Here is a 6,310-nt window from a genome sequence, read left to right on the forward strand (position 1 = left end):
GACAGGGGACATGAGGAAAAACCTTTTTACGCGGTGGGTAGTGGGATCTGGAATTCGCTGTCCGAGTTGGTGGTGGATGCAGAGACCCTAAACACTTTTAGAAATGTACCTGGATCTGCACCTTAAGTGCCCTAAGGTGCAGGGCAATGAGCCGGGTGCAGGAAGATGGGATTAGAAAGGGCACCTGGGTGTTTTGGGATCAGCATGGACAAGATGGGCTGAATGGTCCCCTTCTGTGCTGTATCCTCTCTCCGGTTCTATGTTACAACCTGGCCTCTGCCACATTGTTCTACATTGCCTGTTTAAATAGCAGTCTCTGTGATGCCTCCATTCAGGGCTGGACTTTATATTGTTCCTGCCTTTCTGCAGGATCCAGTCTCGTGCTATTGATCTGCAGTTCCTCCAACACGTAATGCCCCCAGTGTGACTCAGTGAGCAGGTCGTTGGCTGCTGTACCTTCAGCTTTCCTAATGACTCTCTGGAATTCCCTCCCAAAACTTCCCCACCTCCTGCTCTAAGACCCTCCTCGCACTCGGATCAGGTTTTGGCTCGCCCTCTGAATATTTCCCTCCTGGGTTTGCGTCCAATTCTTTCCACTTTTAAAATAAAAGTTTGAATGTAAGTTTCTGCTGGTTTGTGCAGAACTCTGTCAAATGATTTTGGTGCAAGAATTCATCTGATTTATCGCATTCAACACACAGGGAACCCTGAAGTAGACTCCCCTTTCCACCCACTCTCCTGTTATTGACGTACTGCATGTGGATGAGAGCTGGTGCAGGAGGTGGCGGAGAGATAGTGAGGGGAGGACAGATGGATAGAGAAAGGGGAAATGAATTGGGGGGGTAAACAGGTTGCAGCTGCATTTCACATCACTGGCAGTGAGGACAGGCAGACAGCAGAGGGCAGCCACATTCCTTCAAATCATTTCCAGCAACTGAAAGAAAATGAATGTTTTTCTCACAAACTAATCGTCCCCACTAGAAACGGAGGGGCTGGTGATTGGCAGTGGGACCAATGCTCAAGCAACAGGAAGAAATTGCAAAGATTATCGGCTGATTTTTCTTTAACAAAAGATAATCCTCCCCTTCAAAATGCTGATTTTGTAAACTAACAGGACCTCAGATTGCAGATTACAAATAACAGAGGGAGGACAAACATCACTATCTGGTCATGATCACATTGCTCTGCGGTGGGATCTTGCTGTGTGAAAATTACTGCTGCATTTCCTCATTTGCAACATCGACACCACCTCAAAGGTATTTGAAATGTTCTGAGGTTGTGAAAGGCGATGTATCGATGCAAGTCATTTCTTAAAAATTCTTTCCTCTGCAACATCGACCATCTAGAAGGACAAGAGTAGCGGATACCCGGGACCCCCACCACCTGGAGGTTCCCCTCCAAGTCATTCACCACCCTGACTTGGAAATATATCGGCCGTTCCTTCACTGTCGCTGGGGCAACATCCTGGAACTCCCTCCCTAACAGCACAGTGGGTGTACCTACACCTCGGGGACTGAAGCGGTTCAAGAAGGCAGCTGACCACCAAGGAGCAATTGGGAATGGCCAATAAATGCTGGGCGAGGCAGCGATGCTCACAGTGATATTACTGTGTGTTGCAGGAGGCTGTGGCCTGTGGTTGTGTGTCACACAAGAACAACGTGGAGTTAGTGCTCCCCTCCCCTCACCCATCCTAACCCCTCCCCTCCTCTCTCCTTACCCATCTTCCCATGTTGTGGGTTTTTCCCAGTACACCAAGTGTTGAACAGAAAAAGGCAGCGGTTTTGTCTTGACCTTTCACATTTCACCATTCCTCTTCCACTCCCTGCCTCCTGTGTAGCCAGCCTCCTCCTTTCCCTGGGGAACCACCTCATCCAGTCAGAGTCGTGTCGATACTGGAGAGAGCTGACAGCAAATCGATCGGATCCCACTCAGTTTAACATCTAAGACCCACTGCAGAGAGACTGAGCGAGAGACAGAGAGAGCGTGAAAGAAACAGACAAAGAGAGAGTGAAGCCCAGGCGAGGAAATGAGAGGACTGTGAGCATCACTCAGCCCAGACTGGTCAGCACAGGGTAAAGATGAGGCTGCTGACTGACTGTCACTCCCAACCTGCCTTCCTGCTCCTCTCTGTCCAAATTCGCCCTGCACAGTTTACATTCCCCCCCCCCAGCCAGCATTTAGTACAGTCCAGTCAATGTAAATCTCCTCTTTGTGTCTCAATTATCCATTATTCAGTTCAGTCCAGCTGTTGTTCTCTCATTCACTTTAAAAGTGCTGTTCCTCTGTTTTTAATAATTTTTATTAAGATTTTCACAAAATATAAACAACAAAACAATATTAACAAAACAACCGCGGTAAAAACCCAAGAACAACACCCACCCAACTATAAAAGCAACTACAAAAACAAAAAAAAGCAAACAACAAAAAGGAAACCGATAACACCCGCCACATCCCACAAACCCATGTACCCAATTCTCCCTCCCACCGAACCAAACCCCCCCCCGGGTTGCTGCTGCTGCCGGCCTATTTCCCCACCGTTCCGCCAGGAAGTCCAAGAAAGGCTGCCACCGCCTAAAGAACCCCTGTACTGATCCCCTCAGGGCAAATTTCACCCTCCCCAATTTAATGAACCCCGCCATATCCGAGATCCAGGCCTCCACGCTTGGGGGCTTCGCATCCTTCCATTGGAGCAAGATCCTCCGCCGGGCTACTAGGGACGCAAAGGCCAGAACACCGGCCTCTTTCGCCTCCTGCACTCCCGGCTCCACTGCAACCCCAAAAATTGCGAGTCCCCAGCCTGGCTCGACCCTGGATCCCACCACCCTCGACACTGTCCTTGCTACCCCCTTCCAAAACTCCCCCAACGCTGGGCACGCCCAAAACATATGGGCGTGGTTCGCTGGGCTCCCCGAGCACCTAGCACACCTGTCCTCGCCCCCGAAAAACCTACTCATCCTCGTCCCAGTCATGTGGGCCCTATGCAGCACCTTGAACTGTATGAGGCTAAGCCTCGCACAGGAAGAGGAGGAATTCACTCTCTCCAGGGCATCCGCCCACGTCCCCTCCTCAATCTCCTCACCCAGCTCCTCTTCCCATTTACCCTTCAGTTCCTCCACCGAGGCCTCGTGCTGTTCCCATGTTAAACTACAACAATTTTTTTAGAATTTAGAGTGCCCAATTCATTTTTTCCAATTAAGGGGCAATTTAGTGTGGCCAATCCGCTTCCCCTGCACATCTTTGGGTTGTGGGGGTGAAACCCACGCAAACACGGGGAGAATGTGCAAACTCCACACGGACAGTGACCCAGAGCCGGGATCGAACCTGGGACCTCAGCGCCGTGGGGCAGCTGTGCTAACCACTGCACCACCGTGCTGCCCTGTTAAACTCCAAAATGAGTGTACCAGGCTATATGACCATGGAAGGCCTCACAGCAGAGCCTGATCCAGTCCTTAACCAATACCTCTACACACGTGGCAAAGGGTAGCAGTATATAGTGAGTGTGTTAATGGATTAATAATTATAATCATTATTGTGACAAGTAGGTTCCCATTAACACTGCAATGAAGTTACTCTAAAATCCCCTAATCGCCACGGGAAGGAGTGAATGTTTGTGGAAGGGGAGCAATCAAGTGGGGCTGCTTTGGCCTGGATGGTGACGACCCTCCTGACTGAATACTCCCTGTCCTGTGCCCACTCTCCCATACTCACTGTGCTCAATGTCCCCCTAGAGCCCACACCACAAATTACACGCTCTACAACTCTGCTTTTGTATTGAGGTTTAGCTGAGCCACTTATCATTCCGCTGCTGCCTGGCATTTTTTCAATTTGTTCTAATTTAAGGTTTTATTAATCTATCAACATCCTCGGAGTTACCACTGACCAGAAACTGAACTAATAATAATAATCTTCATTATTGTCACAAGTAGGTTTACATTAACACTGCAATGAGGTTACTGTGAAAAGCCCCTAGTCGCCACACTCCAGCACCTGTTCGGGTACACAGAGGGAGAATTCAGAATGGCCAATTCACCCAACAGCATGTCTTTCAGGACTTGTGGGAGGAAACCGGAGCACCCGGAGGAAATCCAGGCAGACACTGGGAGAACGTGCAGACTCCACACAGACAGTGACCCAAGCCGGGAATCGAACCTGAGACCTTGGAGCTGAGAAGCAACAATGCTAACCACTGTGCTACCGTGCTGCCGAAGCAATCCAGAGACAGTACTAGTGATCTGGAGCTGCGTCCAGTGTCTGCCACAGTACATGGTGAGATTAATTAAATAAATCTCATGAAGCTAAAATCAATAATGGTAACCATGAAATAGCAGGTTGTTGCAAATCCCAATCCGATGTGGTGTGACCCCAATCCTCCAGCAATAGAGTTGTCTTTAACTGCCCTCTGAAATGGTAGCCCCTCATTGGATCACCAGCGGACAATTAACAATGGGTAATAAATGCTGAATCAGACAGTGAGCTCACATCCTTTGATTAACTCGAAACAAGCCCGGTGGGAAAGTGAGAGACTGGAATCGAAAACCCACAGTTTCCTGAACTGTGACGTTGGGGTAGGTCTGAAGGACTCAAATGAATCGGACAGACTGAAGAAGCTGGGGTTGTGCTCCTTCGAGCAGAGGAGGCGTACAGGGTTTGTTAGAGTGAATAAGGAGAAGCTGCTTTCACTGGCAGGAGTGTCAGTAACCAGAGGGACACAGATTTAAAATAATCTGCAAAATAACCAGGTGGGAGATGAGGGAAATTGTTTTTTTCTGCAGGAGCTGTTGGGAGCAGTACTGCACTGCCTGAAGAGGCGATGGAAGCAGATTCTTTTATTTATTTTTTAAACAAACATTTTATTGAGGCATTTATGGTTTTATAACAGCAAAAGGTACAAATACAAATGTACAAAGAATAAAGAACAAAGAAAATTTACAGCACAGGAACAGGCCCTTCGGCCCTCCCAACCTGCGCGATCCAGATCCTTTATCTAAACCTGTCGCCTGTTTTCCAAGGATCTACTTCCCTCTGTTCCCGCCCGTTCATATATCTGTCCAGATGCACCTTAAATGATGCTATCGTGCCCGCCTCTACCACCTCCGCTGGCAAAGCATTCCAGGCACCCACCACCCTCTGCGTAAAAAACTTTCCACGCACATCTCCCTTAAACTTTTCCCCTCTCACCTTGAAATCGTGACCCCTTGTAATTGACACCCCCACTCTTGGAAAAAACTTGTTGCTATCCACCCTGTCCATACATCTCATAATTTTGTAGACCTCAATCAGGTCGCCCCTCAACCTCCATCTTTCCAATGAAAACAATCCTAATCTACTTTCTTCATAGCTAGCACCCTCCATACCAGGCAACATCCTGGTGAACCTCCTCTGCACCCTCTCTAAAGCATCCACATCCTTCTGGTAATGTGGCAACCAGAACTGCACGCAGTATTCCAAATGTGGCCTAACCAAAGTCCGATACAACTGTAACATGACCTGCCGACTCTATCGACCTGCGTTGCCAACTTCAGGGTACAATGGACTTGAACTCCCAGATCTCTCTGTACATCAATTTTCCCCAAGACTCTTCCGTTGACCGTATAGTCCATTCTTGAATTAGATCTTCCAAAATGCATCACCTCGCATTTGTCTGGATTGAACTCCATCTGTCATTTCTCTGCCCAACTCTCCAATCTATCTATAGTTTGCTGTATTCTCTGACAGTCCGCCTCGCTATCTGCAACTCCACCAATCTTAGTATCATCTGCAAACTTGCTCATCAGACCACTTATACCTTCGTCCAGATCATTTATGTATATCACAAAGAACAGTGGTCCGAGCACGGATCCCTGTGGAACAAATGTAAACATAATTCAATATGTAACCCCCCCCCCAAATAACCCAATTCCCAAGTGGTGGAAGCAGATTCAACAATAACTTTCAAAAGGAAATTGGAGAAATACATGAAAATAAACTTGCAAGGGTGTGGGGGAAAGATCAAGAGAAGTGGGATTAATTGGATAGCTCTTTCAAAGGGCTAGTACAACACAGTGGGCCAAATGGCTCCTCCTGTGCTGTGCCATTTTATGATTCCATGACATGAAGTTGTGTTTATTGAACAACAATTAAACCTTAAAGGAGCTGTACTGAATGTTATGTCACACCTCATATGGTACAACTCCCCTAACAGGACAAAGCATCTTCTGAATTGCTATCAGCCCCACCAAGGAACAGCAGCAAATTATATTTTCCTCATGGTCTGCTGACACTCACAAAATTGCTACAGTGCAGGAGGCCTTTCGGCCCATTGAGTCTGTAC

The sequence above is a fragment of the Scyliorhinus canicula genome, chromosome 19 (assembly GCF_902713615.1).
Source record: "Scyliorhinus canicula chromosome 19, sScyCan1.1, whole genome shotgun sequence".
NCBI classification, from domain to species: domain Eukaryota; kingdom Metazoa; phylum Chordata; class Chondrichthyes; order Carcharhiniformes; family Scyliorhinidae; genus Scyliorhinus; species Scyliorhinus canicula.